At 41.8% G+C, this 13538-nt stretch overlaps 1 protein-coding gene and 1 long non-coding RNA gene across 7 annotated transcripts in view; one reads left to right on the top strand and one right to left on the bottom strand.

The window, feature by feature from the left end:
• The window catches only part of PCED1B (PC-esterase domain containing 1B), a 61444-nt gene that overhangs the window by 33957 nt on the left and 13949 nt on the right, over positions 1–13538 (top strand). For both annotated transcript variants that reach the window (XM_072798215.1, XM_072798217.1), the window contains exons 4-5: positions 2841–3003; positions 12453–12575. The gene's annotated coding sequence lies outside the window, so the exon portion shown is untranslated. The remainder of the gene's footprint in view (positions 1–2840; positions 3004–12452; positions 12576–13538) is intronic.
• Positions 1–13538, bottom strand: part of LOC140617208 (uncharacterized) — a 61825-nt gene that overhangs the window by 42522 nt on the left and 5765 nt on the right. For 4 of the 5 annotated variants that reach the window (XR_012017412.1, XR_012017411.1, XR_012017409.1 and 1 more), the window contains exon 5: positions 5898–12921. This is a non-coding gene — a long non-coding RNA (uncharacterized lncRNA). Of the gene's footprint in view, positions 1–3608; positions 12922–13538 lie in introns of those variants that run through there. The other variant, XR_012017407.1, reaches the window with a different exon arrangement.

The following is a 13538-nucleotide window of genomic DNA, read 5'->3' as shown; positions in this document are numbered from 1 at the left end:
CAGAATAGGCGGAAAAATAATGATGGCAGTTAAACAGTAAGGGATGCATGAGATGTGGATTAAAAGGCACAGTTGCTCATTTAAATTTTACTTCCCAGGATACCTGAGTGGCTCAGCGGTTTAGCGCCTGCCTTTAGCCAGGGCATGATCCTGGAGTCCCAGGATCGAGTCCCACGTCGGGCTCCTTGCATGGAGCCTGCTTCTCTCTCTCATTGTGTCTCTGCCTCTCTTGCTCTTTCTCTGTGTCTCTCATGAATAAATAAATAAAATCTTAAAAAATTAAAATAAATAAATAAATAAATTCTACTTCCCCAGTGTTTTACAAACAGAATAGAGAATTGCTGGAAGTTATTTAGAAGGCTTTTTAAAGTTCTCCATAGTATGGTTATCAATATTGCCCTAACAATATTATTATTATTATTATTATTATTATTATTATTATTATTCCCTAGCAAAGAAAACAAGTATTTTTCAGTTTGTCTTTGAGTAAACCTGAGCTTCTATCTGAAAACAGGCCATTGAGCTCTGCCCGATTGTGAAGAAATATTAAAAGCCATTTGGATCAACTACACTATCAATATATTGGTGTTACAAATATCTCATTATCTATCTTCATTGTTAGCACCACAAATTAAATAAAAACAAAACCTAAAAGATGCTTATGATGGATTCAGGCTTTGAGAATCTGATTTCAATGAACTGCAAAGACAAATGAGTATTCCTGAAAAACTCTATACTTAATGGAAAGGTTAAAATTTGCCATGACAGGGACTTGCTACTCAATAGCACATCTCAGCTTCCTTCCTTCGGCTTGTAAGACTCCAAAACTGTGCCCAAATTTGCCTATCAAGAAATGTCGCTGCATTGCAGAAGCACGTGGGTTTCCAGGCTAAAGCCAGACTGGATGTTGCCTAGGAAACCATTACTGGTTTCTGCTACAGCTAAAAGGGAAAATGTCTGTTCCTGAGGCAGGAATGGCATCAGAATTCTGTCTCCGGCCCTTTTGTAGTTTCTGCGGTTTTCCCTGCTTACCTGTTTTCTATCCCAGATCCCATTTGACTTGATTCTGTGTGGTCCGTGATTCCCAGATGTTCCCTTGAATTGGACTCTCTCACTATCTAGACAGAAGTAAAAACCTAATGGCTGCAAAGTTGTTTGGTTTTGCCTGCACAGTACTTTCATTTATTTATTTGGACCAATGTTTAAAAATCAGGATATATCTCTTAAAAACTTTTATGGCTTTCTTCTTTTTGAAACATTGGAATATCTGTCAATAACTGAAACCATATTCTCTTATGGAGCAATCTGCTAGGACAGAATGGCTAATGGCTACTTGAATGACGTGCGTTTTCCAGTTTGCCACAATCCCCGCGACTCCCTACTGTCCCCTACAATGAGGCTGAGAATAAGTTGTCGTTTACCACTCTACTTTCACTTTTGTTTTTTCTTTGTGGTAGAGGGGTTTCTCTCTTCCCACGTTTTTAGAAGAAGTGGAGGAACAAGATATGAGAGGTTTTAAGAATTTCAAGGAGGAAAATACTTTCTTGGAGGAAACAAAGACTACTTCTAAATATTTAATATGAAAAATGAGTATACACACAAAGAACAGACCTTGCCCATGTACTCTCTTATATCTCATGTCTATGCCTACAGCCATTGGAGTTTATGACTCCTGGTCTAGTTCTTAGACATCTGGATTTTCTTGGAGTGGTTACTATGTTCTGGATTTATTCCCAATCCTAACTTGCTGCCTCGTTTCCTTAACTTGCCCCTGCCTACAGACCAGGAGAGACAAATCATACATCTAATAGTAAAGGTTCTGGGTGCCTCCAATTGCTTCTCCTCATCGTCTACATATAAGCTGATTTCTGCAGATGGGCCATAACATTTCCTTCTAATTTAGTGATAAATGGTAGATAATCCATGATTCTTAGTATAAAAGAATCTGGATATCCTAGCTCACTTACCTCCCTACTCATTTAATCTTATAACTGTGGTTGTGTGTAGATTATACTATAACCACCAAGGAATTTAGCCAATAGTTTTTTGTTGTTGTTGTTTTGGTTATGTTTGTTTGTTTGTTTGTTTGTTTATAAAAAAAGAAAAGTTAGGAAGGAGGGAGAAGAAAGGAAACAGAACACAAATTGTTCAGCAAACCGTTATATTATCATTAGTTGGCATCAGGCCTAGGGGGTTGTGCTCAATTTCCTCTCCCCTTGGTAATTCCTTCAGCTTCCAGGAGACAAGGCAAAAGTTCACTTCTGTTTTCTGCACTCTCTCTTTAATGAGTTGGCACTTGAAAAAAAAAAAAAATCCCAGTTTTTAAGGACCTTGTATTTTGGAAAGGAAAGCGAGGAACAGATCCGCATGCACTCAGAGGATGTTAGCAAACGACAAGATACAGCAAAATCTCATCAGGAGAAGGTGTAGACCGAGGTTACCCTGGTGTGGGCTCCGACTGAAGGCCTCCCAGGGTACATCTTTTCAGGTTCTAGGTGGCCTCCCGTGGTCAAAGCACCAAGGAAGTAAAGAGGCCTTAGCCTAAAGTGGCCAGACTGAGGGTTTAAGTCTTTGTCTCCAGAATGTAAAAGAAATGATTAGGATAGTCCGTGCTGGTTTGAGTAAGTGCGCTGGTCTGGTCACGATGAAGCTGGACCTGGCAGCTGGGCTCATCCGCTACCACAGAGGAGTCCAAAGTAGCTGTAATTAGTGCCATCAAAGAGGAAGCCCTGAGCCACCTCCTCAGGGAGGTCAGGTTGGGGGGGGCATGCCCTCCAGCCGGCTGATGCTGCTGCCTCCCCCCAAGCCTGCTGACAGGAGTGCTGTTTCTCTCCTCATAGGACAACCATGACCAGGCACAGTGGCAAGTGGCCAAGGGGAGCTCCCGACTGCCTTTTGCTGCACAGGTGACAGTGTGGCATGCCCCCCCCCCCCTTTTCCTTCCTCCTCTGGACCAAGTGATAAAAGGACAGGACAGTAAGGAAACCTTCCTTGCATAAGCAGGTAAGTATGGGTCCCTCATCAGACACAACCACAATGTAAAGAATTTGCATCAGCCTTGGGAGCTGGGTCCTGGCCCACAGGTTGTGTTTTCTTAAGAAGTCCACTGAGAACCTACCCAGATGAAACATTTTAGTATTTTTCCCCTGCTTGGGGCTTTCCCATTTGAAGAAATAATAAGCTCCCTCTCTAGTTTCCTTTAACGAACTAAGCATATGATGGGCAAGGTCTCAGATTTTTTTCTTTGCCTATTTCCTCCTAAAATTTAAGTTTGTGGTTGGGTAAGCTCTGTAAGACAGTTCCTCCTTCAGACTGTGGGCTAATGAATAATACTCCACATTTGGTTCTTTGATTTTTCCCCGAGGAGCATCAGCAATCAGAATAACAAAACTGTAAATAAGTGAGGAACAAGAAATTCTCCCAGGGTCTTGCATCTGCAACTCCACCCAGTGTCAAGGACTTGTGAACCTGCTGTCACCAAACATGCATGCCTGAAACCAGAGCTGTGACAGGTTAGGTGGTAAACTAGGTGCTGCTGTCCGCTCGGGGCCAGCCTCTCTGCCCCCACAGGAAATAATTAAGCAGTCTGCTCATCTTTGCCACAATATTTTATTTTATTTATTTTTGGCCACAATATTTTAATCCTGCATGTCACCGTTCTCTATGGGGCACCCTGTGGGCATGGAAGCAGCCTCAGAACAGGAGGTGTGCAGTGCCTGATTAGGGGGAGGGAGGGGTGTAGGGGGAGGCTGAGGCAGGCTGGAACTGCAAAGTTGCTACTTCCTAGGGAACTGGCCTGGGCTGGCACTCTGTAGGGTGGTTTAAAAAGTAACGGTTAATGAACATGTTATGCCTGGAATGTAAAGGAGACGCCCAGTAAATGGCCGGAGTAATTATTGTTGCAGACTCTGTAAAATGAGTTAATATAAATTATTAACATTCAGTCCATGATATACTCAGTGTGTGTTCAGAAGGATATACTCGGGATATATTTGTAATTTATTATCATGATCTAAGATGCCTTGTCAGTTTGGGATCTTCGGGCCTCACACTAAGGTAATGCTCTGGAGGTATTTGACTAATACGCCTGATTAAGAAAAGGCAAAAGGCTGGGTGTTTTCAGAGAAATCTTGACATGATTTAGCAGGTTGTATTCAGCCTCTGAAAGGGAAATGAAATGAGAAGATGCACATCCAGAAAGAGCAAAGGCTGCAGGTTAGAGAATGGGGTAGGAGAAGAAAAGAACACACGTGGGAAGATAAATTAGGAAGCCACAGCCGGATTTCAGATTTGAACGAAGGTAGAGGCTCTAAGGGAGAGAAGTGGACTGACCACAGAATGGTCTAGAAAGGAGCATCTACTCTACTCCTGGTGGATGAAGGCAAGGAAGGAATTCCAGATGATCCTGCAATTTCTGTCATGGAGCAATTAGGTAAATATTGACTTCACTTACTGAGAGGAGGAACAAGCTTGGGGAGTAACATAATTAGTTTAGAATTTACTTTAAATTGGATCCTTACACCATCACAGAGTCTATTCAACCGGGAACAGGGAGACATTTCTTTCTTCTTAGCTATTTTTGTCATGCATTTTAACACTGCCCCATGATTTAACTAGCATGCATCACCAAGAGTAAATGCCTATCTAGAAAATAAACAGTCTTTTGTTCTCACACAAATATATAAGGTGACTGAGTCGACAGTTAAGCAACACCTAGAAATCATGACTAAGAAAATGGGATATTGACATATGACTCAAAGATTTATAGGCAGAGGTCAGTGAAACTGGTAAACATCAGAGTCAGAGAAGTGAAAGTAATTTATAGTTCTCCATTTTTTAAAGATTTATTTATTTTAGAGAAAAGAGCGCGAGAGCAAGAGAGCATGAGTGGTGGGAGGGGCAGGGGGAGAGGGAGGGGGAGAGGGAGATGGAGAATCTCGAGCAGGCTCTGTGCTGAGCCAGAGCCAGACATAGGGCTCGATCCCATGACCCTGAGATCATGACCTGAGCCAAAATCAAGAGTCGGATGCTTAACCGACTGAACCACCCAGCTGCCCTTTTATTCTCCATTTTCATTTATTCGAATATTTCAGAGATTCAACAACAAAATTTTAAGAAAAAGAATATCCTAAAGGAGAAAGAGGGGAAAGTAAAAAACATACACAGTGACATTAGTTTTGTAAATTGTAATTTGGAAAAATATTTAAAAGCCTACTGTTTATTGATAGAATGGAATAGTGACACACAGTTGATATATAAAACAATATATATAATGCAGTTTGGGTCAATCATAATTACAAAGCAAAAACATCCATGTGTAAAGAGTCTGACCAGAGACCACTTTTCCCAGTGCTATTTTCATATATTTAGTAAAATTTTTAAAAACCCTTTTCAATAATAGAAGTGATACTCTCACATAAGGCCATAACTGCATTTCCAACAATGAATTATAATCATCAACTTCTCTGTTTTCTTTCCTCTCTGAACACAGAGACCATGCCTTAGTCAATCTTCTAGCGGGGGGCCAAGCACTGTGCCTGGCCCCAGAGCCCCCCAGCCAGAGTTTATCCAGTGAAGGAGAAAAGGGAAATTAGCATGCGTCAAAAATACTAAGCAATGTCTACCTTCCTGGACAAAGAAACAAAGAAACCTCATGTTCAGCAAGTTAGCAGTTAATATCTCTGAAAATATTGGAACTTTTTCTTTATAAATGTAGTTTGGCCAAGTTTCAGATAGCTCTGAAAATAAAATTCCCGCATCCACATCCCATCATGTAAATATAGGAAGAGGAAGAGTTTTATATATATATATATATATATATATATATATATATATAGCATTTTGATTCAGGAAAAAATAATATTAGCCCTGTTAGAATTAATTTAAAATGCACTTACCAGCATGCATTTTTTTGAAATATCCAGGTTTTTAAAAAATTCACAGTGTTGTGGATAGCCTCTTCCAATATGACGACTTGAAGGAAAAGACAGTTTAAAAATAACCTTTTTAAAAATGCAAATCATGGGGACACCTGGGTGGCTCAGCGGTTGAGCACCTGACTTTGGCTCAGGTCATGATTCCAGGGCCTTGGGATCGAGTCCCACAACGAGCTCCCTGCATGGAGATGCTTCTCCCTCTGCCTATGTCTCTGCCTCTCTCTTTGTGTCTCTCATGAATAAGTAAGTAAATAAATAAATCTTTAAAAAAATGCAGATCATAAATGTGAAAGGTGAAGAAAGATTGTTTGCCAGCCTCTTTGATTGGGAAAGGGATGATGCTCCCAGCATTTTTTGAGTCTAGGTTGGAGCTTCTTGTTTTGCATAGTTTATGCGAACATGGATCAAGGACAGGAAGTGTTGTTGTAGCTCATAAATAGCTAAATCAACTGACCTGTAACATAAAACAGCCCAAGTAGAGGATCTGAAAGCTTCTGGCCTGGGATTTGACATAGCTATGTTCTTATGCAGATGGTATCCCAGGAAACTGTAGTGAACTTGGCAGTGGAATATTATTCAGCCTTTAAAAAGGAAATCTTGTCACATACAACATGGATGAACCTCAATGACATGGTGTTAAGTGAGCTAAACCGGTCAGAAAAGGCAAATACAAAAAAAATAAAAATAAAAAATAAAATACAAATAAATAAGTAAATAAATAAATATCATGTGATTCCACTTGGGTGGAGTCTCTAAAGCAATCACGTTCAGAGAAACAGAGGGTGGAACGGGTGGTTGCTGGAGGCTTTGGAGATCAGCAAAGTAGAGTGGTGGCTTAGTGGATATAGGGTTTCAGATTTATGACATGAAAATCCTCACGAGGTGTGCTGCATGATACTGTCGTATTGTGAATACACTCAACGCTACCAAACGGCACACTTACACATGGTTTAGTTGGTAACAAAAAAAAAAAAAAACAAGACAAAAGAGAGAGACAATTGGAATCAGAAGACTAAGTCAGTAGTTAGGAGTCCTCTAAAAAAATTTAATATTATTTAGAGGTAAGGGACTTTGCTAAATAATTCAAGGCCCAATTCTCCTAGGATGTTAAATTATTCTTTATGAAAAAGGTTAATCATCTTTTTGTGTTCTGTTTTGTTTGTTTTTTGCTCCTCTGGAATTTATGAACTGTGGCTCTGGAACTGAGACTGAGACTCAGGAGGCCTGGTCCTTAGTCCAAGCTCAGCAGCTAGCCTGGCTGTGATTCAGGCAGTTGCTTGACCTTCTTAGAATCTCAGCTTGGCCTAAGGTGCCATCATCTTACCCACTTGTCAAGTCTGTTCCTACATGGATCAGGGCACACCAGTCCAGAGCTGTGCCACCGAACGGGGTACTTGTCAGTGTTTACATTTTATTCAGTGGTAGTCATTTAAAGCCTATTTTTATATTACTAAAGCATGGATATATGTATACTAATTTCTAGAACAAATTGAGCATTTACTAAGTGCCAACTGCTCTGCTTAGCGCTTGGCATATTCAATCTCCACTGCTGGATTTGGGCCAGGGAAGTTAAGGAACTTTCCCCAAATCAGCCAGCTTGGAGGATTCAGACCTGAACTCAACTTTTCTGCCTGCAAAGGCCATGCTCTGAACCCCTAAGCAATACTGGACCCGGACAGAAAATTTGCATAAAACATCAGAATTCTAAGAAAGTTCATAGAAAATTTTAAGAAGTCCTGACAGAATGAGGTCTTCTATAAATTCACCTCTCACTCCATGCATCCTGGTGAAACTACCAATTTGGCTCTTCTCAACCTATAACCTCCCAAACTCCAACTCTAGCCTCCCTCCTCAACAACACAGAAGTTTGCAGGGATTGGCTTTGTGCAGAACTTAATTCAATCACTACACTGAACGCATGATAAATTTTAATCCAGTCTCAAAATTCTTAGTATACTATCAGAGAAGACTTTGTGCCTCAGTAGAAACAAATTACTCACATGTGCTTAAAAGTTCAAAATGCAAGTGCTTTGAAGAGAAATTATCGAGAACATGCAGACTGTTTCAAGTCATACAAGCAAAGAAAACACATAGTGTTTTGTGATTTGCCAAACTTGATCCTTTTTTTTAAGGTAGCCACTCACAGATTTGCACATAAACACACAGCAGCTTGCTGAAATAAGTATATTATAAGTACATATGTCATAGGTTGATTTCTGGCCTGCTTGAAGCACTCCGTTCCAAGAAGATAAGAAAAATAAGTGTTCTTGGAAACAGGAAATGTGAATAAAATGATATTAGCTCATATAAAGATCAACTTAAACTAATCTGTGGCTGAAACTACTAAAAGAGTTGTTAATGTTAAAGGAACATCATTTTTTTGTCCCGATACTCATAATATTTTTCACTGTCTAAAATATTTGGCTTTTATGGGTTTGCTTCTAAATAAATCAGAGTGTAAAACACATTATGAATTTGTAATGACATTTAACATACATCAGTAGAGACCAAAAGTCCTAACTAAATACAATTTTTGCCTAATCTCCTATCTGCCTTCCATGTGGTTAAAACAGACTAGAGAAGGGACGCCTTTGTGGCTCAGTGGTTGAGCGCCTGCCTTCGGCTCAGGGCATGATCCTGGAGTCCTGGAGTCCTGGGATTGAGTCCCATATGGGGACTGAGCCTGCTTCCCCCTCGGCCTGTGTCTCTGCCCCTCTCTCTCTCTCTCTCTCTGTCTCTCATGAATAAATCAATAAAATCTTAAAAACAACAACAACAACAAAAGATAGACTAGAGAAAATCAAGCATCCATGCTGAACACTCCCAGTTTGACCAGGGGCTCCCAGCCTGAAGTGGGCCTCCAAGCTGCTCAGTAATGACAGCCCCCTTCATCTCCCAGAGGACAATTTCATACCTTCTCCTCCATCCCCAAACCTCTAATAGGGCCTGAGGCAGGATCACTCTCAACTGGTGACCTTGCCTTTGCTGCCTATTTCACTGAGAACATAGCAGTCAGCAAAAACTCCACAAGCTGGCGCCCCCACACCTAGCCATACACCAGCCTCAGGCCCCAGTACCCAGCCTTTACCTGTGTGTCCTCCTGTCCAAGGTCAACCCCTCCACTTAGGCATAGATCCCAACCCTTTCACCGGCATTCCTCCTGCATCACCTGGTTTTCCCCACTCACTGACTTATTCCTGTAAGTATACAAACATACTATTATTGTTCCCATCTCTTTCATTCATTCATTTAAAGATTTTATTTATTTATTCATGAGAGACACAGAGAGAGAAGCAGAGACAGGCAGAGGGAGCCTGATGTGGGACTTGATCCCAGGACTCCGGGATCATGACCTGAGGCGAAGGCAGATGCTCAACCACTGAGCCACCCAGGAGCCCCCGTTCCTATTTTATTTTTATTTTTTATTTTTTTAAGATTTTGTTTATTTATTCATGAGAGACACAGAGAGAGGCAGAGACACGGGCAGAGGGAGAAGCAGGCTCCATGCAGGGAGCCTGATGCGGGACTCGATCCCGGGTCTCCAGGATCAGGCCCTGGGCTGAAGGCGGCGCTAAATTGCTGAGCCACCTGGGCTGCCCCCTATCCCAACCCCGTTCCTATTTTAAAAGAAAATAAAATTCTCTTGGCCTCCCTTCCCCCTTGTGGAGGAAGAAAAATTTTCCTCTGCCCTTCAAGATTCTTCTGGGTGGTATAAGAATTAAATTAACATGAAACAGATTAACGGGGCAAAAAAATTAATTCATATACACAGAGGTCTCATAGATATGGGACCTCAGAAGTGACCAAGGCAGCAGTTTTTATACTTTCTAGACAAAGGGACACAGGTTTATGAGGAACTGACAGGACAAAGAATACTTTATGTTTGGGACCGTCAATTAGTAAGGAATCTAAGCAGAATTTGGGCTGGGGTGGTGAATTAGCAAAATTAACAAGGTTTGTTTATGTGGCTTCTTCAGCCCCGGATTCCCTGTCTCTGATGATAAGAATGCCTCTCTTCCTCCTGGTTGTAGGGAGGGGACCTTTCACAGGGGAGATTTATGATCTGCTTTCTAGAGACCTAAGAGGGTCAGAGTGTTTTTGTTATACTGGCTGTTTCCTAAATAATGTTAATTAAAAATAATCATTATGCCATTGGGGGCATCCTACCCTGGGCTCCCCCACTTTCCAGCTGACTTCTCCTCCACTTTCCAGCTTTATTCATAGTAAAACTCCTCCAGGGTGGTACCATTTCCCATTCTCCTCTTATTCTTTTTTTTTTTTTTTTAAGATTTTATTTATTTATTCATGAGAGACACACACACACACACACAGAGAGAGAGAGAGGCAGAGACACAGGCAGAGGGAGAAGCAGGCTCCATGCAGGGAGCCCGACGTGGGACTCGATCCCGGGTCTCCAGGATCCTGCCCTGGGCTGAAGGCGGCGCTAAACCTCTGAGCCACCCGGGCTGCCCCTTCTTATTCTTTCTTACCACTCTAAGCAGCCTTTGTCTCTACCACTCAGTCAAGGTCACCAATATCCTGCACAGCCAATGGCCAAATATCCCACTTGACTTATCAACTGTCTCTGAGACAGACAACGTCTCTTGAGTCCTCCCTTGAAACTCTTTCCCCTCGGCTTCTAGGACCTCCCACTCTCCTAGTTTTCTTCCTTGAGAAGGACTAAGAGTCCTTCCTGTAGGACTTCCTTCTCGACTTCCTGGCTTCCTCTACCTGTAGTGCCCCATGGTTCAATTCTCAGACCTCTTTTCCTCTCTAGCTTCACCTGCTCCTGTGGTGAGAGCATCCAAGCCAAACTGATACCTCAGGCCTGGCCCTCTCCCCCCAGCTCCAGACCTATATATTCAAATCTCCATTCAACAACTCAATTTAGATATCTATAAGGAATCTCAAATGTAACAAGCCCCATATCAGACTCTTGACTCCCACCCCCCAAATCTGTTTCTCCTAAATTTTCTCCATCTCAGTAAATGGCAACTCCATCCTTTCTGTTGTTCAGGCCAGAAAACCACAGAGCTAGGCTTGCCTTCCCTCCTTGTTCTCATACCCCATCTTCTCTCCATGGGCGAGAATGGCCCAAAAGCTGACCACTCCTCACTCCTCAGCTAATGTGACTCTGGTTCAACTCTTGAATTACTCAATAACCTCTGAGGTAGTCTCCTTGCTTCCACTCCTGCTCCACACGGTCTGTAGTAAGGTGGTGGAAATTTTCTGCTCAGGCTCCTCACAGTGGCTCCCAGAATAAAAGCCCAAGTTCTTTCAGTGGTCCACAACCTACCGCCCTTTCTCCTCTGACTCCATCTCCTGTGTCTGCCTCTCTTAGTTCACTTCAAGCTAGTCAGACTCACCTCTTTATTGTTCACTTTGCCTGGAGCTTCCTCCCCCCTCCGATTTCTACACAGTGTTTCCATCACCTCCCTCTGGATTCTGCTCAAATGTCATCCTCTCTGGGAGGCCTTCTCCAGACCACTATTGGTTCCTTCTAACCTTTCTAGGTTCCCAGCTGGGTCTCTAACAAAAGACAGATCAACAAGAGAAAAGCATGCAAATTAGCCTATAAGCAGAGGGGCACTTGGGTGGCTCAGTGGGTTAAGTGCCTGACTCTTGATTTCAGCTCAGGTCAGGATCACCTGGTCATGAGATCAAGCCCCACATTAGGCTCCACACTTAGTGGGGAGTTCCTTGAGATTCTCTCTCTCTCTCCTCCTGCCCCCACTTGCTTGCTCTCTTCCCTCAAATAAATAAATCTTAAAAAAACAAACAAACAAACAAACAAAAAAAAACAGAAGACACAAAGCAAGGTTAAGCCTAAGTGTTTTTCACTCTGGTAGAACACAGGGTACCAGCTAAGGCTGATAAACTGGGGGAATTTAACAAAACTTGTTTGTTTGGATTCCTCTCTGAGTCCTGGTGTCTTCAGAGATAAGGATGCTACTTTGTTCCAGGTAAGGGGAGGGCACCTTTCACAAGAGGGCCTTGTGACCTGCTTCAGGGGAGGTCAGAGTCACTCTAGCACCTGCTGTTTCTCAAGTCCCTTGGTCTTAAAATATTCAGCATGCTGAGGTGCCATATTCTGGGGTAGTGGGTCTCAAACCCCGTCACTACACCATTTAAAATTCCAACCCACAGCCCCTGCATCTTCTTCATCCAACAATCATGTTCCTCTTCTACCTAACATATTATTTTACTTATCAGGTTTTATTTTTTTTATTTTTTATTTTTTTAGTTGTCTGACTCCCCCAACCCAAATATCAACTCTATAAGGGAAAGGTTTTCTTGTTTGTTTATTTTTTTCTTAATGTGTCATTCACAGCTGTATCTCTTATACCTCGAACAGTGTCTGCCACATTATTTATTGAATGAATGAAAGAACTAATGGCCTCAGTTAATGATGTGGATATATTTTATAATACACTAGTATATACCTGGTGCTCGAAGTCGATTTTCTCATCTAACCCTTGCCTCTATGTAGTGATTGTTATTGTCATTATTTTGCAGATGAGAAAAATCAAGCCACAAGGAGTTCAGTCACGACCAACGTCATGCAGCCATAAATGACATAATTCGTGATCAAACTCAAGTCTGTGTGGCCCCAAAGCTACTTGATTCACAGCATCATAGGTCTGGTTTCAATTCACACCATCAGTAGCCATGCAGTCACCATACCTCAAATCCATATCAAGGTTTAAGTGGTCTCCAGAGTACGAGGGTCTGGGTCAATTATAGTACCGCACCATAGGGACAGCTTCACCTAGCTCCTTTTATATTATTTATTTATTTATTTATTTATTTATTTATTTATTTATTCACCTAACTCCTTTTAGAGGCTGTCATGAGTCATGAGTTCTCTGATCCATTTCAAACAACTGAATATTCAGAACAATCTGGATGGTCAGTTTACCGAAGACTTTCTGCAGTTGAACATCTCTTCTAAGTGGTATTTGTATTCTTCTTTCCAGACATATGCCTTAAATAAAAAGGGAAGTTGACTCTTAAGAAGGAAGAAGGAGAATAAAATATTTCAGAGAGATATAGGTTATCTGCATAGAATATTTCTGATGGAATAGATGAGGAGCACATGACCGTACCACTTCTGTAAGAACAAATGAAGAATTAGGAAACAAAAAAGGGAGAGGGACCCCTCACTCTTACTTGTAAATTTGGAAGTTCTGTGCCCTAGTATTAAATACCTTCCAAAAATAAGCAAAATAATAATGGCTGTGTGCCCTGCCTGGCCTCCCACTGAGAGGGCAGAAAAGAGGACACACTGCTGTCTACGTGTGCCCAAGCCCTGGGTACTCCATCAAGGTCACAGGCATTCGAGGTCATTCCCAGCCTCAGTTTTACCAACTGCAATGTGAAAATAATGATTAGAGCTGGCCTGACCTTATGAGCGGGTTCTATTGTGAGACTCTGAGTATAAAACCTTATACATGCATCAGTGTTCATTATCATTTAGGAAAAGTTTGGTGGATAAGAAAGAAAGCCAGCTCACTAAGCTATGGAACACAAAACGAGGCCAGAAGAACAGCAGTAACTGTCTCCATATACCATTATAAGTTCTTAGACGTAAGAAAATGGGTA

This window comes from Canis lupus, chromosome 25, assembly GCF_048164855.1.
Source record: "Canis lupus baileyi chromosome 25, mCanLup2.hap1, whole genome shotgun sequence".
Classification (NCBI taxonomy): Eukaryota; Metazoa; Chordata; class Mammalia; order Carnivora; family Canidae; genus Canis; species Canis lupus.
This window is presented reverse-complemented; position numbering and strand designations above follow the sequence as displayed.